General features: G+C 41.1%; 1 long non-coding RNA gene across 1 annotated transcript; it reads left to right on the top strand.

The window, feature by feature from the left end:
- The first annotated feature begins 159 nt into the window (after positions 1-159).
- On the top strand, positions 160-26,495 carry LOC309651105. The gene is made up of 6 exons (XR_014257926.1): positions 160-4,982; positions 5,065-5,274; positions 5,912-6,082; positions 7,799-7,900; positions 8,548-8,615; positions 22,942-26,495. It is a non-coding gene; the product is annotated as an uncharacterized lncRNA (long non-coding RNA).
- The last annotated feature ends 1,459 nt before the right edge of the window (positions 26,496-27,954 follow it).

Here is a 27,954-nt window from a genome sequence, read left to right as displayed (position 1 = left end):
TCCCTCCCGCAACGCCCTCCTCCGTCCCCGCCGTTGGCTGTTTTTGTCGCCAGAACTGGTTTGGATCTGGGACTGGCCGCCCCCCTTCGCCCTCACCCCCGCCCCGGACGCCAGAGGCTTTTCTTCCCTCTCTTGCCCCTTCCGCGGCGGTGCCCGAGGTTCTCTAGGTGTTTCTATGACTACATTGTGTGTGTGGGAGGGTCAGATGTGGGGTTGCCCGCGAGAGGGCCGTTCCTGGGCGATCATTTATCAATGTCACCCACATAATGATTCTCTCTGCAGCCTCCTATTGATGAGGATAATTACATTAGCTCAGAGTGACTGATCAATGAAAAACCACCACACAAAAACTTCTTTACTCCTCTATAATACCAAAAACCGATACAGAAATAACATAGAAAGCCTGATTTTCTTTCCCTTCCCTATCCACCAATGGGTTCTGCCCCCCCTCCCCAAAACAGGACGGGGGAGTAAAGGAAGAAAAAAGACCCAGGTTTGTTTCGTTTAAAGGAGGATGCAATTTTGTCCGTGAATGCATTTTCTCTAAATGTGTTGGCTTCATTCCTTCATTGGTAAAGAATATCAACGGATTTGCTAATGTGAGTTGCTTTTAGACTGGTCTGTGGTTTTCCGTTCTTTTTATTTCTTTCCTCCTCTTTGGGCTTTTTTTTTTTTTTTTTTTTCCTGCTTCAGAAAAGGAGACAATTCTTTTATAAATAACTGGAAAAGGAAATTATTCTAGGTCCTCTTTTCTTTTTTTCCTTAATCGTTTGCCTAAGTCGGGTTATCTTTTGTCTTTATCACTTTATAAAGTAGCGCAATTAAAGATGTGATGTTGCATGTGTGTAAAGAGTGGATCCGTAATACGGCCACATAGTACGCTATATTCCCACTTGAAAGTTTGCAACTAAAGTACGACTTCGCTTTTTCTAGACTTAAAAATCAATATTTTCTCAGTTAAAGAGAATTTTAATGCTTTACTTGCGAGTTGTTAAAAGCGCTGTAAATTTTATTGTAATGCTTCTTGGCTTCGGAGTAGATGCAGGAGGAGACCGGTTGATTCTCGTGGTCTTTTTCCTCTCAAAGAACCTAGCCCAGGAACATCCAGTGTGTCAGATCAAATCCAAGCAACAAAGGTAAGGAGCGTTCCGAGAGGGACTGGGCAAAGGGTGGGAGCCCGCCAGGGGAGCCCTCCAGCGCCAGAGGCCATTGTCTTGTATATATTCACCTCTCTGTGTCCCACCTCCTGAAAGTGACAGAAGTGTCCATTTTACTCTAATCTTTCTCAAAGAGGAGCACATTCGACTCCCATCTGCTCCGTGACGGTCAGAAAGAAAGCTAAATTGGGGGAGCATTCTAGACTCTTCCCAATGTCCCCCCATGCTCTTTCCTTTCCTTATTTCGCCAAAATTTAACTCCGAACTGGTTTTTTCACAAATTCTGCGAACATTTATATGTGTTCTGACCTCTTATGTCAGAACTCTCTCCCCACCCTCAAGAGCGCTCACTGTTTACAGATGTTTTCTCCTTCCACACGTCCCACCTAGTAAAAGTTCCCGCAGAGAATTAACTGTGGTGTGTTAATAGCCCAGATCTGCTACTGCTCTATCCTGCAAAGTTGAAATCTGGTAAGGTGAAGAATGGCATTGAACTAACGCTGGGGAGTTGTTCCAGGCCAGCAGAAGCCCAAAGACTTGAGAGTTCCAGGCCCAGGGACTTGGTGGGAAGCAAGGTTGTGAAACTTTTAGATTGTAAGGCGGAGAAGGAGGTTAAGAAAATGAGGCTAGAATGGTACCCAATAAAAGAATAGAACAAGGCAGAAAAATGAGGCTTTGGGACCTCTTTGTAATTTAAAAATAAATAATAATGAAGGGAAATTGAATACCTAAAGCTTGCTATTAATTTTTTTCTTAACCCAGTGTCTGAGAACAAGTCCTCAGAGATGCCAGGAAGGGCCTGAGTTTCCCAATGGAGCTACTCACAAAGTTCCATTGCGGTTCCCTCTTCAGTTAATTTGCTGGGAATGAGAAGACCAGGGCTATGTGTGTGGTGCACCAAGGGCTTAAGTAAGAGTAAGGTGGGAAGGGGCACCTAGCTATAATGAGGCTGCTGTTTTAAGCTTGAATGGAGAAGGGGGGAATTGAGAAAAAGCCACACAACATAATGATGCACTTTAAAATAATTCTCACCTACCTGACTTTCTTTTTCACTTTAATCACATACTCTTATCAATTATTATACATAGGTGGGGGGAATTTCTAGTTCATCATCTTTTGTCCAGAGACCCACCGGCTTGATTCCCCTTCCCTTAGATTCCTGACATGTACGCCTAGACCATGGCCTTTCTATCAAGTGAGTGGGGCTTTGTTAATGTATTTGTACTTTTCTGCTTTCAGTCTAAGTTTCTCACTTTGGCAGGAGGGGTGCAAGAAAGGAGGGGGAGGGGAGCAGGACACAAAGACTTCAGTTCTCACCAAGCAGGTTTCAAAATAGGAACTTAATGGGAAGAAAAAACGAAAGAATGAAAAAAAAAATAAAGAGGGGGTGAGGATTGTTTATCATAACAGGTTTACTTGTCTGGAAGAAAGGTGATTCTGTGAATATTTTTTCCTTTGAGGATTCTGATTTCTTCATATTGAAACATTTTCAGATTTCCATCCTTTAGCAGACAAAACCTCAATATAAATATGACATGGGCCACTGGCAAAAAAACGAACTTAAACTCAGTGCTAAGAGAGGAGGGGGAGTGGGGAGGAGAGAGAGCCCTTTCTGATTAATAACTAGCAGGGTAATGTTGAGGGCTTTTTCTGCCCGATTGCCTTTTTGAATTAGAGCCGATTTCTTCACACTTCAATAGTGCCTGTCTCCTTTAAAATGACTGGCAGATTTGTTTCTCTTTTTTTCTCTCCCTGAGACTTAATGATGTAAATTTTCTAATTAGTTAAATCATATTGCTTAAAGGCCTAATATTTACCGTGTAAGAAATGATCATCCTGATTTGGACCTCTTGAAATATTCGGAGAAATAACATTTGGCTTTTAGGTTGAAGGATGGGGGAGGAGGAAGGTCTATTACGGGAAGCAGTTTAGAGGAGAGAAGGCACGGACCCCGGCAACATGTTAAATTAATAGTTGAAGTTGAGCTGGGCTCACACCCCAAGTCCGCCTTTATTTTTCAATCAGCGAAGATTTAATTGGCAGCCCTCAGGCCGGGCGATCTGATATTTTCTCATTAGTTTCCCATCACTAATCTTGAGTGTTAGGTTGGCTTAAAGGTTGTCAACATTTGACCAATTTTATTTAAGGGGAAAAAATCACGCATTATGGCTCCGGGATGTGAGATCTGCAAATAAATCCTGCTTGGATCAGCGGAACTAACAGGCGAAAAAAATGTTGACTATTCGTCGTCGCATTTAATAAGTTGCATTAATGTATATTTCAGGGCTAAGGAGAGAGATTATACATGTGCTTCATAGATGCAGGTGAAAAGGGGTTGATGGAGAGGGGGGGTGCACTATAAGCGGGGTGGGTAGGTAAAGTGACACATGGGTATGTTGCCGAACAGAGGGTAAATAACCCAAGTGGAAGAGCTGCTGAGGGTTTAGGAGCTTCACTCCCCCCTCCCCTTCTTTTTGCAGCTGCGTAAAACTGCAAAGCTTGTCTTGCAGCTCGGAGCCGCTTGGCTGTCTGGTCCAGAGATAACATAAGAGCGCCCCCTGCTGGCCAGCGGAGTAGACTGCTGCGGGTCAACCCTCTGCGAAGCAAAGCGTGTTTTTCTGCGCCCCGCACCCCCCCTCACCTGACTCGTTCCACCACCCCCGCTTCGGTTCTGCAAAAGAACCCCGCGGTGGGGGAACAGTTTGTCAAGGCTGAGCATTTAAGTGGATAAATGATAAATAATAATATACGAATAATAAAATAATAAAGTACGAACCCCTACCTTCACTTGGTCTCCGGGGAATAAACTATAAACTATCAAATGACTAAGAAAGGGACACAGTTGTTTTTGCTTTTTTGTTTTTCTAAATCTCTTTATTCTCTGGGTTTTTGCTTGGCTTGTTTCTTTCTGCCGAGCTGTAGATTTCTAGTCCAAGGAAATGTTTTTTAATAGATGCTGTAGTAGTTTTTTTAAAATGGATATCTGATAGGGAAAGAGGCCAATACAAAACAACATTTTACAGCCTGGCCAAATTAAACTCCCGGGGAACTCTCACTTTTTCAGTAAACTCCCGAGAAATCGCTTTCGGAATTCAGACAGTTCCTTTTCTTGAATGACCCTTTCCTGCACCGCAAAGAAATATCGGCCTCTGTCCGGGTTTTGTTTTTGTTTTTAAATAGACAATGTACTTGAAAGTTGTCACCGTACCTACCTACCTACCTACCTACACACACACACACACACACACACACACACACACACACACACGAGGTCTTTCCCCCCACGAAGGTCCCTGTTCCTTCTCCGCCCTTGTTCTCAATTTTGCTGGAAACGGAAAGGGGAGCTGAAATGCACCAAAATAAACCGCCACTGTCTTTGACCCTTGATCTTACCCGGGTGCTTCACGCCAGTGCAAGGTGTGGGATTGGTACTATATGAGAGTGTCGGGGTTATTTTTCAATCTTTTCGGTGCACAGAGGCGCTTTCTCGGCGTCCCAGTGCATCCTCCCGGGATTCTAACCGCAGTAAGACGAGGGCGCGCAGGTAGCGGGGGCCGGGACAACCTCTGGCCGGCCGACCCGCTACCGCCACCAGCCTTTCGTCCCGCGAAAGGCGCGGGCGGAGCAGCTCTGACGCGGAAAGTCTTCTGCCCGCAGCCAGACCCCACAGAAAGAGCGTAAATCTGCAGTGCGGAACGACTTTAGTTTGTAGGGAGTTTGGGGGGGTTGCTTTTTGCAGGTACGGGATCTCAGGATTTTGTGAAAACAGCTCTGAGAAATGAGGGGAAGGAACAGCGGGCAGGGAAGACGGCAGGGGAAAGGTGGGTCTCTTGATGTTCATTTCTTGCCAGACGATCAGCACCTTAGAGTTTAAAAATCCGTTCTCTTGCCTCGCTTCTCCCTAGAGCAACCCCCACCCCGCCGCCCCCTGCCCCGCGTCACGCCTTCTCCAGTCCTCCTCTTTGGGGACGCTCTGGGACGGGCGCCCGGGGGCTTCGGGGGACGAGCGCTCCTAGGGCAAGGCGGAGGCAGCCCGGTCTGATGGTCTGATGCCAGTGAAGTGACGCCTCATTCCGGTTGTGTTTGAAGAATTGCTGGGGCTGTCGTGACAACTGAGGTAAAGTTAAATATTTATACTCCAAGTTGTTCTCATTATTTTTTGTCTGTTTTGAAGAAGTTCAGGGCGTTCAAACTTACTTTAAACATAAATCCTGGTCTGGGTGAAGCAGAATCTGTCTCCTGCCACTGGAGTTGACTTTTTGAAAGGTCTTCATTAAGCTCAGAAGTGAAAGGGAAGTTATCTGTAAACAATATTGGTTCATTTAAATATGTATGCGGGTGTGTGGATACGTTAACACACATATTTTATGTATCTATCTATAATAGAGAAAAGGAAGCAAGTGACCCCCACTGCAGATGAATCCAAATAAAAATAATTCCAGTAGATAGTCTCACAGAGGAAGAAAATATGAAAATCTCATTGTATTTGTCTCAGTTCGACTTAATGAAATTTGGAGACATTGACAGTCTGGTCAGTGTTCTAAGTAAATTAATATAAAGGTCCTTAGGAAGAGACCAAAAACAGCTTAATCTTAAACCACTTGAAGATTATGATTAAATGAATGGGATCACTAAGCGTTATCATCTCAAATAGCTATTAACTGTCTCCACCCCTTTATTGTGGCAACAAAATAAACTCTCCACTAGGAATGGTGTTTCTTCTTTTTTATCTTTGTTTTTTGTTTTGCTTGAAGGGCAAAGGAGGGAAAACAGAAGCAAAGAAAACCATCTCAAAAGTCTTGGGATTTGCTGCTGTTAAAAGGCTGCTGTTCATTTCTGATTTCCTCATCTTTTGCTACAAAGGAAAAAAAAAATCTAATGATGTGTCTACCTTCGATGAGAAGAAAACACTAACAACAGTGAAGGTGCACTTGTTTTATTTTCTTTTTCCCTGAAAAAAATTTTTTTTAAATATCCACCAGTTTAGCAGGTTGAAAACTGTGGAGGTGATAAAAGGATGTTCGCTTATCCACATCTATTCTCTGACTTTCATCACTTGAATTTTGTAGGATTTTGTGTCAATTAGAAGTTATGGGAAAGAGAATTAGACACTTGCCAAGGAACAACAGTATTATATATACACTTTCAAGTAAGCTCCACCTAATCCTGTATTTGAGTGCTGAGGGGGTGTGTGCTATTTTCCCCTAATAAACCTCAAAGCCCTCATTAGACATAAAGAGGGGTGAGAACTCTATTACGGGGCATTCTGGCAAAAATGGAAGCAGTGCATCTCTGCTTTTAGTGCCCTAGGAAAGGACACCACGAAAAAAATGCCAAAGCCGTTGTGTTTTCCTTTAGAGCCCTGAGTTGGGCAGACTTTTCAGAGAAATACAGAGTAATTAACATTTTACAAAGCAAAATGCTGAAACGAAGGGCGGTGGCTACCAAAAAAGTAAACCATGCTAAAAATTAGTCTTCAAACCCAGCAAATTTCCAGATGCCACAGAAAATCAATGTAAACGCGCCCCCTCGGAGCCGAGCACACAGCTCTCCTGCCGGGTGATGTTTCCAGTTGAAAGTGGAGTTGGAGACCCCACCTCGGCCGGAGCACTGGGAGCTGCTACCCTGAGGCCACCGGGAGGGGAGGGAGTGTCGCCCCCATGTCCCCCGCCCCCGCCGCGCTCCACACCTGTTCCCTCCTCCCCTCGCTGGGACGCAGGACAGGCGAGGAGCTGGGCCGATTGCGCCCCCAATCTTCAAGGGGTACCGCGAGCTGAGGCTCGTGCTACCAACCAAGGAGGAAACCCTACCAGGCCCCCAGAGGCCGAAGACCCAGCCAAAGGGAAGGAGGTTCCCTGTCTGAGGCACGCGCAGCTGCCTTCCCCATCCTGGGCCAGGCTCCCGTGCCCGGGTGGGCAAAGGCTCTAAGGCCACTTTGGTCCCGGAGCAAGTGTGAAATGCAGTGGAGGGGGTCACTGTCCCCCTTGCGCGCTAGGATGTGTGTGTGTGTGTGTGAGAGAGAGAGAGAGAGACAGAGAAAGAGAGACACGTGCGCTTGGAGCGGGCCTCTGGCCGCAGACATCAGCTGGGGATGTTCACCACGCGGCTACGGGGGCCACCATCCCACACCTTCCCCTGTCTCCCACCTCCGCCTCCCCCACCCCGCCAGCTCCCCAGTCCCGGGCCACACCTGCACAGGTGTGGTGCCTTTAACTGGAAAGCGCTAGAAAAGATCCAAGAAGGAAAGGCGGCGGGGGGGTGGGGGGGGGAGGTGGGGGGGGGGAGGGGGGAGGCGGGAGGGGCTGGGAAGAAAGATGGTACTTCGGGAGCTCAGACATCCCTATCTTCGAGTGATTGTCATAACACTCAGTCTTTTCACCCTGACCTACGGTATCCAAAAAGCGGAGATGGATTCGCGGGAAAATCGGGTTTAAGAAAACGTCGGAGGTTTGACGCGGGCTCTGGAGACCTGCGCAGGCTTTGCTTAGATTCAAAAGTATGATTTTAATTTTCTTAATGAAGGCACGCTCTAGAGCTCAGCTGGTAATGGCTGTGCTGAGTTTAATAGACTTCTGTCGAACAGAAAAAGACGGATAACTATCGGTTATGAGTAATCTGCTCTAATGCAATTCTTTTCCCAGGTTCGAATGTCATTGTGTGGAGAGGGCAGGAGTGAATTAGGGCCCCGGGGAGCACGTACGCGGGGCAACGAGATGGCCTGAAATACGAGCCGAACCTGTTTTGTGAGATGCACTTGGGTTTGGGGGTCGGGGTCAAGGGCCTCAAAGCCCTTGGTCTGCACGTGTGAAAATCTCTCTGTCTCCGTCTCTATTCCTCCCACACCCCACACCATCCACCCCCCTCGTCCTTCTCCCCCTCTTCTATCTTCCCCTCCCTCCTCCTCTCTCCATTTCTCCTTTTCTCTTGTAGCTCTCTTCCCCTTTCTCCTCATCTCTCCCAGAGTTAATGTGAATTTCCTTTTCTCCTCCTTTATTTTGCGTGTCTTTGTGTATTTCAGGCAGATCCATTAGGTCCAAAGTATTTCTCCAAAACATACTCACACAGAAGTAGGCTATTGGTCTGTGTCAACCATTCACTTTTTGAAATCCAATCGAATTGGGAGGTTTAAGATATCGATGACGCCGTGTACACACACGTAGTAATATATTGGTAGGATTATTTCTATCCAAATACAGAGCCAATCCAAGTCACTGTCCAAAAGTAGCCCCTCTACTCTAACACACATTGTCATTTGTGGTAGTTTTAATTTGGAATTATCCAAACTCTTCTTAGCTCTCCTCTTCACTTTGCCTGGTAAACACAATCTCAGGCAAACGTGACTTTAAAAAAGAAAAATAATCAACATAACTCATAATTTCCATTTTTACAGAAAACAAGCTGAATTGGTACTCACCTGGATGAAGGATTTGAAGGCAGGCAGGCCCACAAGCCAGCAGGGTGAGTCCTGGGCAGCCCGGCCAGAAGCCCAGCTCTCCTGGCTGAACCTTTGTGTACAGTCACTCCGGCCCCACTTCCCTGCCGGCCTCTCTCTTCGGGTCCTGGGGAACAAAGAAAGTTCTTGAGACTGATGAACAAAAAGGGATAAATGAACCCCAAGCTATAGGTGTCTATTCCAGACCTGCGAGGTGAGGCCAGGGAAGCTAGCTGGGTCTGACGCGTCTCTGAGTTCCACAGACCTCCTTGGTCTACGGTTCTTTGGCCTTGTCACTTTCTCTCTCTCTCTCTCTTTCTCTCCCTCTCCCTCTCTCTCTCCCCTCCCTCCTTCTCTGTGTTACACACACACACAAGTGACCTAGGCACACATGCATAGAAACGGCCACAAAGCTCTGTAATTACTATCTCCTCTTCTCTGACCCAAACCTACCCTATTCTCTCACCTCTCCAGTCATTCTTCAAAAAAGGGAAAGGAAAAACATCAAAACAAAAACATATTTGCAAGACCCCCTCAGGTCCCTCTGGCTGAGGAAGAGCACAGCTGGTGCCCCACAAGAACTTGGGGGTGTCCCGGGGAACAAGGCCCCCTGCTGCTCTGGGCCTCGTGGAGGACACCCACCTACAGCCTGGGGGTTGGGTGAGGAAGGGTGCTTTTCACCTTGCTCTCCCCCCAGACTCTTCCCTGGCTGCTGGGAAGGGAATTAGGGAGAAATTCAGTCCTCAGGTCCCAACCACTCCCAGGACTTGGAGAAGCAGAGCAGGGCGGGCACCTCCTAGCTGCTGAGGTGTGACTGCCAGGGGTCCCACACTGGCAAGTGAGAAAGTCTGCGACCAGAAGAGCAGGTGCCCCAACTTCTTAAGTGCTCAGCCTGCAGCGGCCTTTAAAGATAGAGAAGGTCACTAGGCACTAGCCCGCTCCAGCAGCCTCTGCCAGGATGGGGGCATCAGGTCCGCGGGGTGACTTCGGGTGGTACCAGGGATGGAAGGCCCGCCTCTGGCTCCAGGAGCAGATTTGGAACCTGAGAAAGGGTGACTGTCAGAGCTCCCCACCCGACCCTCACCCCTCATGGATGAAGTCCCTCTGTCATCTCTAGATCTCTCTGTCATCCCTTCAATGGCTCCCCTGTAGTAAAACTGCTGTTGTGTTGTTTTGATGAGCTAGGAGAGCAACAGCAAAGACCCAGAAAGTCCCCATCAGCTTTAGTGGGTCTAATTCTGCTTTGGAACAGTCTCTGGGCGAAGAGAGGAGAGAGACACTATTAGCCAAGATTCCCCCTCAGCCAACAAGGTTGAGAGGGCTTAGTAGAGAGCCAGTTACCTGCAGACTCCCCAGGAAGAAACCTGGCCAGAGTAAGACTCACAACCTCCAAACCTGCTGAGAACCCCTTACAAAGATGTCTTGGACTCTCAGCTTGTGCCACTTGCCCAGAGTCTGTGGGCTCTTATGGTCCAGTGTCTCCCCTGAAGCAGCTGACAGATTAAGTCTGGGGAAACATAAGGAGGCCCCGTTAAAGAACTAGGTTTGCTTCTCTCTCATTTACTCCCTTATTTTAAATGTCAGTAGAAAAAAGCAAAAATAGAATTTGCAGTAAATTAAACGTGTGATTATATTCACATAGAATTAAGGTGTAAAACTTAAGGTGTAAACTGTGCTTAGACATTTTTAAAGGACTGTCCTGAACATGACATGCTTTTATGGAACAAGACACTTAAATATAAGCTTTAAGGGTAAAGAACATTAAGAGTGCCTAGTGTCCCTTTACATTACCGTCACATAAATAAAAGGGGGAAAGGGTCTCAATAAGGAAACTCAAGTGACAGGAGCTCCTAAGATAAACTAAGCAGTACACAAAAATAACACAGTATTGCATCTTTAAAGTAAGTTCCCCTTAAGGAAAGTTAGAAGCAAATACCTGAGTACAAAGTTAAGCTTTTTCTGCTTACTCATTTATCCAGGTCTCTTAATTCTAATACAGAATGAATAATCTGCACAGAGGGGTGATGTTGCCCCCCATCTCGCCACAGACCGAGGGCAGTTGTTTATACTTGACGCTTATCCATCGGCCTTAGGACTTTTGAATGTTCAAGTGAAAGTGTAAATAGAATAAGGTCACAGGTGATTGACAAGTTCAAGTTACTTAGCTCAATTATCAAAATTTTATTTCTAAATTATGTTCAATTTGATTTTCCTGCTTTGCTATAAATGACCTTCGAAAATCCAATGGGAGCGGACATTTTATACCATGTCCTATGCACCATGATTTATTTGTAAAGTCATTTTGTGATGTATGCCTCCTTTAATGTTTCTGTGGAGACCGAGTCTTTACAATTAGATTTAGAAGCACAGCTATCAGGCTAATTTAAAGGCAGTCATTTTAAAGACACAATGATCACTAAATTTTAACAACTTTCTGAAATGTTTCTAAATTTCTAAACCTCAGGCAGAACCTGCAGACTGTTTAGAATCTAATTCTCTGGATATTAGCATGCTATATTTAATGTCTGTCTATCTAAACAATAGATAAGAGTGCAATTTGTAAATATATACCTTACAACTCACTTTCAACATACTATCACAAAGTTCTCCTATGCATTTATTTAATAGATAACGAAGCTTTTCAGATCAAGGCTCATGCCGCCACATCTGGAAATGCTTCCTTGGCTCTAATCTGCCGCCCCCCCTACCATTGCCCCCTCCAGCCACCAGTGAGAGAAATAGCTGAAGCCTCTCCTTCCACCATTATATGATAACATCAGCTTTTAATCAGCGAGAGGCACTCCTATTTAAATTTACAGGATGACTCTTTATTTCATTTATCTTTTCTTTTGGAGGAAAGTGAAATAAGAGCACCACCCTTATTAATTATAAGATTGATGGGGTGAAAAAAGCCAAATGAATTTGGCTTGCAAATTATTAGTAGAGGTATGAATATTTATGACTGTGCCAGGAACTGCAGTCGTGAACCCTGAGTATCAAGCTTGGAAGACAGTCAAACCAATGCACTCAGTGAGGGTTCAGTCTCCCCAAATCTGACATGACATAAATGGAAACTTCTAAATTAGACCCAGGGCGGGCTCCCATCAAATCCATTCCTTCTTTTTTTTTTTTTTTTTTTGGCTGATCTTGCTAAATATGAACTTACTTCTAGTGGCCTCCGTTATAAATTTAAAAAATATCTTTTAAGGTGAAAGCAGATACCTATACGTTTTGTGAAGAAAATCTATGTTTGTGCTTTTCTCACTTGATAGTCACTTATGTTTTAAATCGAATGTATCTGTAAAATATTTGTGACATACATTTTAAAAATTTAAAGCTATCTTTATTCATTGAAAAAATATTGGAAACCTAAAATGTCCTGGATATAAAGAGGATTTGAATAAATACAATCTAAGTTAGATACAGACAGAAATAAGAGGGGAAAAGAAAACAACAGTGGAAGAGAGATTAAAAAAAAGTTTTCTTTGCTTGTTTTCTCTTTTTCTGCACCAGACTTTCTCATGTTTTAGTCCCAAATTGAGAAAATTTAAATGCAAGGTGGAGGAAGAAAGGGTCAGGGTAGAAAGGGAAAAGGGTGATGACAAGGACTTAATAATTCAGTAAAAGACAAACTATATCCTCCTCTTTTCCTCCTCTTGATTCTATCAATACATTGGAGGGTTTTATAGTGCTTTGGAAAAGGAGCTAAGGACTTGGGAGTTAATGAGCTCAACTCTCATTTCACCACTGGCTTCTTTTCTGTAAAAGAATTGTTGAGTGGAGGCTGACCCAATCCTGTGAAAATACTTCACTCTGACATCAGAGCAAGCTTAGTACATTTTGAAAAGGAAGACAAGTTGTTTTCAAAACAGAAATGCTAAGCATTCTAAAAAGCATAAGCAATTTAAAAAACACTCTTCAAATTTTCTGAAAAATTCCCAACTACATACATATATATATATACACACACATATATACACATTTTTTTTCACAACTGTAAGTGGATATTTGTGCTAAACTGTTGCTTTATGTACATCTGTCTCAATTTGTCTGTTCTCTGTAAGGAAATAATTTTTTTAAAGAAGCGATACCACTGACAACAATTTACTTAAATTCACAAACCTTGAGATTGATGCATCTCCTATCAATCACACTCGGTAGATAGAGTAAAACACATGCAGCATTTGTATATCAATAGTGGCACACACACAAATGTGTTTTGTTCAATTTAAATGCTCTTCAACATGTCATTTCTTATTTTTCTGGAACTTGTTATGGGTTAGTCATCCTGTTTCAGCTGATTGTTAAATCCTTAACCTAATGAAAATTCAAAATATAATATTTATTTGTCATGGATTTCAAAGCTGAAAGGTAGGCTTTTGGGACAGTTTGGTCAACCTTTCTTATCTTTCCAACAAAGAACTGGAGGTCTAAAGGTGGCAACTAACCAGTCCAACTCATGTAACTAGCTAGCTGGACAAGCTAGTTATATGGACAAGATCCTAAAGCTCTTGAGGCCAATTTTTGTATGATAGGGTGCTTCCCATCTTCTGCCCTTTATATCAGAGTAGTATTTATAATACTATACGCAGACTTTTCTACTAGTAGTTTTCTTCCCAGCACACTGACAATGGAATTCTTGTTAAATAATAATAAGATATTGACTGCTCTGTTTGCCTATATGAAGATTTGTTGTTAATCTGTGATGTCTGTATTGATTAGGCAAGAATGAGGTCTCTCCTCTACCTGAAGAATAAATAGATCTCAGTACTGGCATAAAAACAAATTTTGTATTACTAGAAATCCTAACCTTATTGGCTACACGTCAGCTCAATCAAGCTAGAAACAGATATAAATAGGAATAACTGAGAGCAGTGCCTCAAAATCTCCAAAAATGTTCACTAGGGATGTTTAAACTAGTATGAGAGTTCCTTGACTTCAGCACTTGGCAGCCTGCTTCTAGGTAACCTTCCCGCCTGGCTCTTCTGTTCACCCCAAATTGAATCCTACACGTGCTCCGTCCTTTCTACACTAAGGTGAATCCTATTCATGCCTGAGATGATCTTATATTTATGATGGCCTCTTCTGTCAAATTGTTATTTCTGTAGCTTACTGTCAGAAATGTCACTCAAAGTTTCTTCTCCACCTCTCTTTACTCTCTGTCATAGTAACTTGGAAGGTCTAATCCAAGTGGAATTTACTTCACCTATAAAATACAGCAAGGAGAACTTTTTTTCACTTCTTGTCCGTCTCTCCCTTCCCCCCGTCCCCAGCTTTACACCTTCACTCTGTTTAAGGGCTGTAGCTCATTGTTTCTCCTTGTGGTAAAATTGTTCATCCAAGCAGTTTCTCTTAAGGTTCACAAACCTAGCTCTTGTGAGTAAAGTTTATATGAAAATATGTTCGGCACATTTTCTGAGTAAAGTTTATATGTAAATATGTTCAGCATATTTTCTGAGTCCATGCTACTTAGGTTAATACTTCAGCATGAAAGAAAACAACACCGAAACAAAAATGTCCTCCAATTAAAGAAAGTTCTCGAGCATAAATAGCAGATATTTGATTTTTGAAAATATAAAAAATAAAATATGGGACTTGTTAGCATTTACAACTCCTTTCTTTATCAGTGTGGCCTCCTTTTTGCTACGTTTCCATTTCATTATTCTTGCATGAATATGATAAATGGTCATTAAATCTAACCATTTTTATTTAATGTTCATAAAAACTGGTAGGTTTTCAAACAGATGTGGCCTGATATGGTTCAGTGAACTTAGTGGACTTCTCATATAAATGGAATAATAACCATACGGAAGATGAATTTTATACCCTTGTTTACCTCTTCCAGAACTTACCCTTATTATAATTACAAATAGTGTTTGTTATGTATTATGCAATATATATACCATTGTCCAGACACTGAACAAACCTTAACTTGATCACTGCCGTCTACAGTTTATAATCCGAGATAGCCCTGACAGCAAAAAATAGAAAGAAAGAGGGACAAATAGAAGACATGGCACAGTTGTATATTCTTCATTCTATAAAAAAGAAAACGTAATGAAGCCTGGCTCAAAATGGACAAATTTTATCTTCTTTCCACTTAAATATTTTTCTTTCAGACTCAAAGAAGTGTTTGGGAAAGAAGAAATAGTTCATTTCATTTACTTTCTATCAATTAGGGATTACTTTGAGGAATAACCCTTCCCCTTTTAACTTTTTAAAAAGAGGTCAGCAAAGAGAAGAAGCTGGCAGTCAGAGTTGCCTAAGTGCAGAGGATAGGCAGGTTTAACTAATAAAGGCAGGAGAGCCCTGTGGTTTAAAAAAAACCTTCACGGTAAGACTGCCTGGATCTAAATGCTGGCTCAGCCACTAGTTAACTATGTGACCTTAGGCGATAACTAACACTTCGAAACTTCTCATAGGGCTATGACAAGATGACCAAATGAGTTGATACATGAAGGAATTTATCCTAATACTTGATTCATGGTGAGGATTCAATAAATATCAGTGGCCTCTATTATTATTATTATTATTATTATTATTATTATTATTATAGTCAACCCTCTACCCTCCTAGCTTGGATAGGACCGTATATGAACAATCGATGAAATTTAGATAACTTTTACTTTTATTAACCATGTATCTAAACTCAATATTAGTATAGATTCCCAATTCATTCTATATCTCTTAGGTAACTTCAGTTTTATGTTTGTACCTGTGTACTTATCTTTTAGCATTCCATCTTTAAAAAAGACCTACATTGCATACATTCTGCATGCAAGTTATTGAGTAAATAGCTTCTTGGGTTGTTTGATAATCAGATAATGGGAAGACCAGTAGCCTGGGAGCCAGAAAAACTAGATTCCTTTTTTTTTTTTTTGCAATATGAGTTGAAATTTATTTTTAGTCTCTCTCTTTTTATAACTGAAGTATAGTTAATTTACAATGTTGTGTTAGTTTCAGGTGTACAGCAAGGTGATTCATACATATATATATTTTCCTGTTCTTTTCCATTAGAGGTTATTATGAGATATTGAATACAGTAACCTATGCTATACAGTAAATCCTTGTTATATTATCTATTTTATATATATGTGGATAGTGGTGTGTATCTGTTAATCCAGTGCTCCTAATTTATCCCTTCCCACCCTCTTTCCTCTTTGGTAACCATAAGTTTGTTTTCTATGCCTGTGAGTCTGTTTCTGGTTTGTAAATAAGTTCATTTGTATTATTATTTTAGATTCCACACGTAGGTGATATCATATAATATTTGTCTTTCTCTGTCTGGCTTACTTCACTCAGTATGATAATCTCTAGGTCCAACCATGTTGCTGCAAATGGCGATATTACATTCATTTTTTATGGCCGAGTAATATTCCATTGTATATATATATACCACATCTTCTTTATCCATTCATCTGTCGATGGACACTTAGCTTGTTTCCATGTCTTGCCTATTGCAAATAGTGCCTCTATGAACATTGGGGGTGCATGTATCTTTTCAAATTAGAGTTTTCACCTTTTCTGGATGTATATCCAGGAGTGGGATTGCTGGATCATATGGTAACTCTATTTTTAATTTTTTAAGGAACGTCCATACTGTTCTCCATAGTGGCTGCACCAATTTACATTCCCACCAACAGTGTAGGAGGGTTCCCTTTCAGAGAAACTAGATTCTAAATATGTTTCTGCCACTGATTAATATGTGATTGGGCCTCAGTTTCTCCACCTGTAAAATAGGTTGGAGTAGAAATTATCCAAAGTTCATTCTGGCTCTAACACTCAGAGACTGCATGACTCACATAGAAGAACTTTTTTCTTTCTTCCAAGGGTATATTGTGGTAGGCCCTAGGACTCAAAGTAAAAAATTAGAGTTCTATCCTTAAGAAATTTACAGTGCAGTAGAGGGACAAACATCATATTACAGTGTGATGAGTAGAGGTATGTAAAGGGAATGATAAGACCAAACAGAAGCAACATCCACCAATGGGAAGCAAACACACAGACAATGGGAAGATAAGAGAAAGTTATAGAGGAGTTATAGCACCTGAATTGAACCTTAAAGAAGAAATATGAGCTAAGGAAGAGGTGAGGAGAAGGACATGCCAGGAGGAAATAGTATGTGAAGAAACAAAAGAGAGAGGAAGAACAGGTCATCTAGAGAACAGGCGGCTGTAGGGCAGAGGATGTGGGCAAAGAGGTAGAGATGAGGCTTCTCCTCACTCTTCCATTTCTCTGTGATCAATCTCACATCTTCCTCCTTTGGCTTTAGTCACCCTCCATTTGCTGCAGACCCCCCAATTTATATCTTCAGCCTAGACTTGCTCTTGAACTTTAGACCTATATATCCAACTCTCCATGGACATCTCCACACGTCTGGCACCTCAAATTTATGATTTTCAACCCTGAGGAAGTACCTTCTCCTGTGTTCACTATCTTGGTAAATGGTATTACCATCCACTGAGTTGCTCGTGCTAGAAATTTAGGTTTTATCCTTGTTACTTCTCTTTTTTTTTAACCACTGTTCTCCCTCAATCCAATCAATTCCCAGGGACTAATAAGTATACCCCCTAAACGCATCTTTAACCCATTTGTTTCCCTCTATCTCTACTACCATCACCAAGCTGCCATTATTTGGACGTGATGGTTGGGGCTCTGGAGTAAAGTATGGTCCCATCATATTCCTATTTAAAACCTTCAACGGAAATGCACCATTCTTAGGATAAGCTCTGAAGACTGATTGATTCTACTCCTGTCCCCCCATCCCCAGCCCCATCTGGAATCTCCTCATTCTCTTTGGTCCAGTCACACTGTCCTTCTCTAAGTTGCTCTAACAACCTAGCCTCCTGCCCACCCTTAGGGTTCTTGCACTTTCTGTATCCTCCATCTGGAAAGCGCTTCTCTCCTTTACCATCCCCCATCTCTAGGCTAACTGCTATTCATTCTTCAGCTCTCACTTTAAATGCCATTTCCATGGGGAAGTTTTTCTTGACCATTTCCCCTCTAGATTAGGCTAGATTCTCTATTCTTATAATACCACTTCAATTTTCTTTGTAGCATTATCACATTTACACTTAATTAATAATTAATCATGTAATTATTTGTTTAATGTCTGTTTCTCCTGCTGAAATATACCATTCCATAAGGACAAGGTCAGGCATGTTTGGTTCACTACGGTATCCTCAATGTCTAATAAATTTTTTTTGAAGGGAAAACAAGATGAAAGGGAGGGAGCAGTTAAATAAGATAAGGCCTGGAAAGTGTCCACTGGATTTAGCAACTAAGAGGTCATGGGTGACCTTGGAGAAGGCAGTTTTGGTGGGGTGGTATGGGTAGATGGCAAATTGAAGTCGGTTCGAGGAGTGAAAAGGAGGTGAGAAAGTGGAGGCAGTGTAATTGTAAACTAATTTCAAGAATCTTATTCACGGGAAAAATAAAAACAATATGACAATTGATAAATGGAAGATGTAGGATCAAGGGATGTTTTATTAATACTTTTCAAGATAAGAGAGAACTGAGCTTATTTCTATGGCTGAAAAGAAAGCAGTAGAAGAGAAGATGTACAGACTAATTGAGAGATTAAGAATATAGGAAAAAGATATAACTTATCTTTATAATGGAAGAAGGTTGTAGTACAAGCTGGGATCCAGAGCATAAGATATGTTTTGTAAAAGTTAAAAGTTGCTCTTTTAACTTTTAGAAGAAAGGAAGTAAAGGCTGGTGTGCATGTGGATTAAATAGAGGTGTGGGACCCAGAAGATAATGTGGTTTCTGCTTGAGAGTCTGGACTTCCCTCCAGTTGAAGGAGGCACTCAGAGAAAGGGGGCGCTGGGGAGAGAACACAAGGAGAGCGGTACAAGCTTAGAATCGCTCTTTGAGGGGAGTGCGAGAGGAAGCTGACCAGCACCAAGTCAAAAGATTGCTGAACCTTGCCAAGGGAGGTGTGCGGTACCAATCATCAATATCGTTGTGTAATTTTCTCCAGAAGTGCTCAGCGATGTCACTGAAGGAGTGAGATGTGTGGATTCTTCCAAGTCTGAGAGTTTGCAGGGAAAGAGCAGTTAGGAAGTTGGGAATAGAGGTTAGGAAGTATTTGAATTATTGAGCCACTGGGTCTAAGTTGGATAAAGAAGGAAATGAAGACACAAGGTGGTGACAGACTGAGAGTAAAATCAGTGATACAGGGGTTGCATAAAAAGAAACGAAACTGAGTTATTTGTAGTGAGGTGGATGGAGTTAGAGTCTGTCATACAGAGTGAAGTAAGTCAGAAAGAGAAAAACAAATACCGTATGCTAACACATATATATGAATCTAAAAAAAAATTTCTGAAGAAACTAGGGGCAGGACAGGAATAAAGACACAGACGTAGAGAATGGACTTGAGGACACGGGGAAGGGGAAGCTGGGACAAAGTGAGAGAGTGGCATGGACATATATACACTACCAAATGTAAAATAGATAGCTAGTGGGAAGCAGCCACATAGCACAGGGAGATCAGCTAAGTGCTTTGTGACCACCTAGAGGGGTGGGATAGGGAGGATGGGAGGGAGACGCAAGAGGGAGGGGATATGGGGATATATGTATATGTGTAGCTGATTCACTTTGTTATACAGCAGAAACTAACACACCATTGTAAAGCAATAAAGATGTTAAAAAAACAATACTTCAAAAAAAAAAAAAAGGAATAGAGAGGTTCTGAGAGCTAGGGGAACATAAGAGAATGAAGTGAGAGATTGTTGTGATGGTGTAGAAGTGGAAGTTACATGGGGTATAAGTAGATCCAGATTGGCCACAGGGGTGGATATCATCAGAGGCACCTTCACATTTGCCCTATAAGCTGACAGCACCCTCACTTTCTTCTATTCTCACTTCGTGCTAGAAATCCCTTTGTCGCTCCCTGGGCCAGATCACTAAAAATATGGCAAAGGAGAAAGTGGTGATAGGGTTTATTCATTCATCTTTTGTCAGTTTAATTCCATTCACTTCAACAAATATTTAGTGGGTAAATGCCAGGTGCCAAGGCATTGCTGTGTGGTGAAGAGATTCAGTGTTTCCCTTTGAGGTATATCATTCTGTTAACTTTGCAGAGAGTGGATTTGGGGGTGTGTGGGTGGGGATTTGGGAGAGACACAAGACAAGACTTCTAAGCAGCAACACTAGTGGCTTCACTATTTAATAGCTCTATGTCCCTGGGGTATTTATTTAACCTCTCTGGGTCTTAGTTTCTTCATCTGTATAATGGGAATATTAATAGTACCTAGCTTGTAGGTTTGTTGGGAAACTATTTATTTATAATGATGCCTTACAGATGACATGGCTGGAGCAGGAACGGTACAAAATGAAACTGGAACATCTTGCATAAAAGTGAGGAAGTGCTCACAAAAAATGATGGGGGCCTGTCAAAAGAGACATAAGAGCCAGCCTGAAGGGGCTTCCACTGGTCAAATCTGGTCAAATTATTTGGGCATCAAAAATAAATAAGGAAGTAATGGATTCTACTCTACTGAATAAAATAAGAATCCGTGAGTCTATAATGATAAATAGATAAATAAGTAAGGAGAGAAAGCTCTCTTTTATGGTAATATGTCAATTAATAAATGTGGAAGGGATGAGGAAAATTCTAAAGACACCATTTTGCAACCATCATAGAAAAAATTAATTTAGGTAAAAGTCATCAATGAATGCTAAATTTAGTGGAGGAAAGTTAAGGAAGAACAGGATGTTCATATTATATAGACGTATCTCACTATAAATATTTATTACAACAGGGAAAATATTAGCAATACAGTGGAGAAATAAACAACACTTTCACCAAGTGAACAAAACTAACATCACCCCAAAAAACGTGATTTGCCACCAACGTGACACCATGGAAAAAGACACAACCTCACTTCTTGGTATTCCAGCCACAAATGCACAACCTAAATGTAGTCATCTGACACAGCACACAAACCCATACTGAGGGACGTTGTATAAAATAACTGGCCTGCATTATTCAAAAGCAAGACCAAGTAAACATTCCATATTAAAGGAGACTGAAGAGACATGACGACTGTGATTCATTGTCCTGGACTGGATTCTGTACTAGAAAAAAAATACTACAAAAGACATTATTGGGGCAATAAGTGAAATCAGAATATGGTCTTTAGGTTAGATAAAAAGACGCTATCAATGTTAGATTTTCTCAGTTTTATAACTGTACTATAGTTATGTAAGAAAATACACACTGAAATGTAAATGGGTAAAGTAGCATGATATATACAACCAACTCTTAATTGTTTAGGAAGAAAAATATGGAGAGGAAGAGAGGGAGAAAATGCTAAAGCAAATGTTGCGAAATTATAACAACTGGTGAATCCGGGGTAAGGGTGTAGAGGAGATCTGTACTTTTCTTGTAAACTTTCTATAAGTTTGAAATTATTTAAAAATAAAGTTTAAAAAATAAGTGTTAAAAAAATCCTGCCCTACTCTCAATAAAAGTTAATTATCTCCTCTTCCTCCCCGCACCCCCGCCCCCGCCAACCCCAAACACCAGTTGGGACATTCTTGCAGTATTTCAAGTGATGGAGGACCTCATCTCAGGCATCAGGCATTGGAAATAGGGATGGAGTAGACAGGAAATATTCAAGCTAATTGCACCAGAAATTCTGGCAACGATGTGGGGAGTGCTCCATGCCATGGAATGCCACATGCCACTAAATATATGACACAGCACCTCAACTCATACAGCCCATGGCCAATTCTCACCATGCAGAATGAACTTTCTGTGGCATACTCTTCATGTGTGCCACGCATTCCATCCAAGTACAGTTGGCTTCTGTACCTTATGGTACTTTAGGGCAGTAATGGAGATAAAAGGCTAGTTCGTTTTCACGTCGACAGAGATCATCTTTTCCTTCTCTTAGGAAGAAAATGAGAGAGAGGAGGAGGAAGAGAAAGGAGGAGCAATGAGAATTGTTATGGGAACAACCTAGAATGGGCATTCCAGAAGACATCTCCTTTCTCTATTTCTGCAGTCTTTTCCTGGCTGCCAGAACTTAGCCCCTAGTGGTTTGTGCCTAAGCCTGACTCTCTTTCCAGACTAGAAGAAGGTGAGGTAGCTCAACTCCTCTTTCAGATTTACCTTTAAAAGTCTAGTGGTTCAAGATCAACATAGTGACTCACTTGGGGCTGTAAAGCTGCAGCCAGCTCCAGCAGCATGCATGAGTGAGACTGGATGGAGAGCTGTCAAATGGATTATGCCATCTCAACAAAGCATTGATTCGTTGATTAAAGTTTGTTTCAGCAAATAAAGTGAGCTTTATTGGAGACAGTATTACTTAAAGCCTCCAGTATTTCCTGTCTGCTGACAGAATAAAGCCCAAGATGGCTTTCTATGATCTTGAATTATTCCACCTTGCCAAACCCTCCATACACTAATACTTGAATCCCACTGGGAAACTCATCAGGCCACCAATTTCCTATTTCCCTCTCCTGTGGCTTTGTTCATTCTATTACCTAAGTTAGGAATGTCTTGGGCCACCATGGGACCAAGTTCAAGAGTCAACTTACATGCCAGCTTCTGGAAACCCTCTGTGAGACTGCCAAGCAGAATGAAAATAATTTATTTCTCCCTTTGGTCTGTATGAAGTATTTCCCCCATATATATATGAATATACAGTCGTCCCTCGGTATCCATGGGGGATTGGTTCCAGGGCCCCCATGGATACCAAAATCCGAGGATGCTCAAGTCCCTTATATAAAATGGCGTAGTATTTGCATATAACCTGAGCACATCCTCCCTTATATTGATACTTTAAAACATTTCTAGATTATTTATAATACCTAATACAATGTAAATGCTATGTAAATAGTCACCATGCACAGCAAATTCAAGTTTTGCTTTTTGGAACTTTCTGGAAATTTTTTTCCCCAAATATTTTCCATCTGTAGTTGGTTGAATTTTCAGATGTGGAAACTGCAGATAAGGAGGGCTGACTGTATTGTCATACAATTTAACATAAATATGACATTTATTAAATTCCCTTTCAGTCTTTTCTTCTATGCTTATGTCTTAAAAAGACTTTAAGAAATAGAAATGGAAATATAGCAGGAGTGAGAAACTTAATGGATGTTTGTTAGAGTGAGTGGGATGAAGGAAAACATGAGACGAAAGATACTACAATTATCTGTGAGGCTTGGTGTAAATCATGTAAGCAAAATAAAGCATCTAATATTGATATATGCAAACTATTTTACTTTTAGAAACTTTGGCTCCTTTGTAGAGCATTAATTTTTATGTCATATTAGGTAGAGAAAATGCACTTTTGTATATAAAAACTTTATCATTAAATTATTTACCTTTTCTTTCAGAAACTGTTGTCTTTCCAACTCCATCTTTAGGCACAGACAAATGGTCAGCTGAGTGGCATCATTAATAGAAGCAGCTATTTTAGAAGCTCTACTTCTGGAAGTGGAGTAAAAAGGAGGCGTAACTCGGAGTTTAAGATACCCACTGATAATGAGGGTATTTGAGTGATGGTAATTGGCAAGGAGAAAGACTTAAAGATCTATCTGGAGACCAACCCTCACACTCCAGGCATGCTGCCAGATAAAGACTAAAAACAGCATGTAAGATGGCAAGAAAAATATGCTCTTGGTTTCTTCATTGCCATAAAAGCCACTGGGAAGAGCTTAAAGAGACATGCCATTCCTGAATGGTAACATGAGACTTCTTGTTCTATGACTTGTGTGAAAACTTCTGCCCTTCCGGACTGGAGACAAGGAATATCATTTTCAACAAAGTGCAACCCTTTGGTCTATCTACTCATCATCAAAAAAGGGTACAGTGGGCTTCCCTGGTGGCGCAGTGGTTGAGAGTCTGCCTGCCAATGCAGGGGACACGGGTTCGAGCCCCGGTCTGGGAGGACCCCACATGCCGCGGAGCAACTAGGCCCGTGAGCCACAACTGCTGAGCCTGCGCGTCTGGAGCCTGTGCTCCGCAACAAGAGAGGCCGCGATAGTGAGAGGCCCGCGCACCGCGATGAAGAGTGGCCCCAGCTTGCCACAACTAGAGAAAGCCCTTGCACAGAAACGAAGACCCAACACAGCCATAAATAAATAAAAATTAAAAAAAAAAAAAAAAAAAAGGGTACAGTAAGTAAAGCTGCAGAATGATCATCCCTTTACATTCAGTGCTGATCTTGGAACCAGATCAGTAACTCAACAATATTGCTTCTTTCTTTTAGACTAAGGTAACGGAACCTCTTTAACCTTGAGGATGACAATTTGATTTTTGCACACCACACAAGATTTGGTAGTACACGACAAGCTTACAGAATGTAGCCACAGCTTCTTGCTCTGGGAAATGTGGATCAATTTAATTATTAAAACCATTTTGATGTTGGGGCCCTTGTGAGCAGAATCTTTAAGATGACCTGAGCCAATCCACACTCCATTATTTCACTGACACTTAACATGTTCTTTGCAGCTGTCAAGCTGTATCTCCCCAAATCCAAGACAATGAGTAAATTACATCAGTTCAGTCAGTGCAAAAATCAGCGAAAATGGTTGCATGACTGAACCGACAAGTCATTTGACACACTGTAAACTGAAACACTGAAGGAAATTGGAAGAACTGAGATTGTGTTGTCCCCTGAGTCACTTAAAATCTCTGAGTGTGTTTCGTTTTCTGTAAAATGGGTGTATTAATACTTTGCCCAGATGGGTTGTGGTGAAGTTTAGAAATAATGCATGTAAAGTATCGGACATGTAGCAGACCCTTGATAAATGGTTGCTGTAATTATTATTATTATGAAAAGTTCGAGTTACTTTGAAGAAATTAAGCAATTAGTTACTGGTTGATGTAGATTTAAAAAAAAAAACTTCTATCTAGTACTGTTTTATTAATCAATTAGGTATAATGGCAAAAGGCAGTTTAAAGCTGGATTAACCCAAGTTGTCAAGCAGCTTAAATAGCAAGCCAGCCATTTATTTTAGTTTATTATTTATCTGCCTTCACTGTTAATAACCAAGCCCTTTAGTTTCAGCTGTTTTATGGAATATTCTTTTAGTAAATAGCTGATCTAATTGGTATTTTGTTAATAGGAAAAACTGAGTAAGAGAATAATAGTGATTGCTTGAGGAAGGAGGAAGCGGTTGCTTCTAGTTCAACATTTTATGAAATGGACTGCAAATAGAATAAAAGCAGTATTCTTATACTGTGGAATCCCTGATGCATTAAGAATACCGGCAGTATACAGGCTGTAAGCATAAAGGCAATAAATATGTCAAAAGAAACTTTAAAAATGATTTTTTTGCAAGCCAAGAAAATTGTCAATTAACTTGGAGATTATATGTGTACTAATGTACTTGTCTTCTTGACCTTCCGATCTTGATTAGTTTTTCAATGCTATTGGCATCTCTAAGGTTGCAATTTGGGGGAGATTCTAGGTTGCAGTCGTGCTGTCAAAGGGTCATTCTTCCTGGTAATAAGGTAGCTAGTGGTCCCTGGGAGAGAAGAGAAAACAATCAGGTCTTGAAAGCTGAAACACACTGAAGTCAAGGGTGAGTTCTTGGCGGAAGCCTAGCTCCTCTTTCTCAGTGTTTGTCATTGTTGCGATGAAGAAGAAAATGGCGGGGTTCACACCTACAGCCATGAAGTGGGAACCAAAATAACAAAGGGACACAACCACTGAAGCTGCAGACTGTAATATATCTGGGGACTATTTTTGAGAGCATGTTGGGTTTTTTGTTTGTTTTTCTTTTTAAATGTTTATGGCAGCTTTATTCATAATGGTCCAAAACTGAAAACAACCCAAATACTCATCAGATAGTGAATGAATGAACAAATTTTGATATATTCATACTCTGAAAAACTACTCAGCAAGAAAAAGGAACCAACTACTCAACACGCAACAACATGGGTGAATCTTTTAAAACACATTATGTTGAATGAAAGAAGGCAGTTACAAAAGGCTACATACTGTTTGATTTCATTTACATGACACTCTAGAAAAGACAAAACTAATGACATGATCAGTCACCAAGAGCCAGAGGTAGGTTTAAAGTATTGACTTCAATGTAGCACAGAGAATCTGGGGATTTGATGGAAATGTTCTGTATCATGATTGTGGTCATGGTTATATGACTATAAACATTTGTCAAAACTCATAGACTTATATACTTAAAATTGGTGAGTTTTATGTGTGTAAATTATATCCCAGTAAAGCTGGGTTTATTTTTAAGTGATTATAAAAGGTATGGCCAATGGGTGGTTGTGCCAATATTCAAATTTATTTCTCTACTTTTATGGCTGGGGTGAGAGCGTCAGACAAAAAATAATTGAAAGTTGGGTATCAGAAGAAACCTTTGCTGGATAGATAACTGATATTCGTAAAGAGGGAGTCGTCAAAGGAGAGTGAAGAGGGCTCTGAATGTCTTTTTTTTTTTTTAACATCTTTATTGGAGTATAATTGCTTTACAATGGTGTGTTAGTTTCTGCTGTGTAACAAAGAGAATCAGCTATACGTATACACATATCCTCATATCTCCTCCCTCTTGCGTCTCTCTCCCACCCTCCCTATCCCACCCCCTAGGTGGTCACAAAGCACCAAGCTGTTCTCCCTGTGTGATGCAGCTGCTTCCCACTAGCTATCTATTCTACATCTGGTAGTGTATATATGTCCATGCCACTCTCTCACTTCGTGCCAGCTTACCCTTCCCCCAGCACGTTGTTTTTTCATTTACCACACAGTTGAATCACATGTTAAGGGATGTGGGTCCCATTAAAAAGAAGCATGCTGCTTATTTTGAAGCAAATTATTATCAAATGACTATGCTTCAAATCATTTCTTAATTTCAATTTGAAGTGAAGTCATTTGAGTTAGAAGCATATGCCTTTGCTAAGTTGTTGGAAAGAAAGAAAGAAAGAAAGAAAGAAAGAAAGAAAGAAAGAAAGAAAGAAAGAAAGAAAGAAAGAAAGAAAGAAAGAAAGAAAGAAAGAAAGAAAGAAAGAAAGAAGGGAGGGAGGGAGGGAGGGAGGGAGGGAGGGAGGGAGGAAGGAAGGAAGGAAGGAAGAAGGAAAGAAAAAGAAAGAAAGAAAGAAGGAAAGAAAAAGAAAGAAAGGAAGGAAGGAAAAGAAAAAGAAAAAGAAAAAAAGATAACTTGATTTTTTGCATTCACGGCTTACAAAACTGTTGATTCAAGATGTGACGGAAAGTTTAAGTCCTGACAGTAAGGCTTATTTCCTGTGGTCCAAAGGGACCTACACTCATTATCACTAGTGAGTTTTCACTTCATAATGCCAAAGGTAAACTTGAATAATTGTTACATTTAGTCCAAAGGAAGATTGTGACTAGCTTGTGAATTGTATCTGTAATTTAAACCTAAATGAAAACCTCCTTCCCTGGTATTTGTTTTTAATGGCAAATAAGTCAAAAGTAGAGAATACATGTTAATGTGTATCATTCTTTGTTAGAGTCTATTAAATATCTGCAAAATATTATTTGAGGAGCACCTATCTCTATCCACGCACAATTCAACTTCATGGGCTATACATGCACTACATTTTCATCTACTAGACTTTGGGCTTTAGGGGACAGTTTCCATTGATTTTTCTCAACTTGGAGGTAAAGTTTGGATTATTTTCTTAACATTTTATCATCTTACTTATCCTAATGGCTAATACAGCGACATGGTAAGAAACTCAAACAATATGAAAGGAATACCATGAAGATAAGACTTCCTTCCATTCTCAACCCCAGTGAAATTTTCTCTCCCTGACAGTTATTGTGAGCATTTAAAATATACCATTCTAAATGTATTCTCTGCCTATATAAATGTGTATTTCAATAGCTCTTTTTTCTTATTAACATAATAGCATATTTGGGTCATAACAAGAAACAAAGGGCACGCTCAAATTTGGAAAATTAGAGGATAGTTTCTTTACAAAGAAATTCTCACCGAATATATAGGTTATAATATAAGGGAACCGCAAGGAGACAGCTCAGGAACCCAGGACGGTAACAGTGGAGCTGTTACCTTACCTAGGCTCAAAGAGAGGAGGGAAGTGAGTGGTTTCCCGAACTTGGATGGAAGAAATCAGGTAAGGGAGGAGCAGTGACGTGGCTAGCCCAAGGCAAGGAGGAAATGAATACTCGGACCTCACTTTTCTTCCCTTTGATCCCATGTTGGGGTTCCCCATTGGCCAAATGCAAACAGCAGCCAGAGGACAGAGGAGCCCAGTGATGTAATCCTAGAGGTCAGTCTCCCAGGACAAGGGGCAGAGCAGGGAAGAGTAAAGAGTGGGTCAGGATGAGCAACTGGAAGAAATCTGCCATTCACTCTCCTGTTCCTTGCTTTTCACAGTTAACAATATATGATGGA

The sequence above is a fragment of the Balaenoptera physalus genome, assembly GCF_965194825.1.
Source record: "Balaenoptera physalus genome assembly, chromosome: 2".
NCBI lineage: Eukaryota > Metazoa > Chordata > Mammalia > Artiodactyla > Balaenopteridae > Balaenoptera > Balaenoptera physalus.
This window is presented reverse-complemented; position numbering and strand designations above follow the sequence as displayed.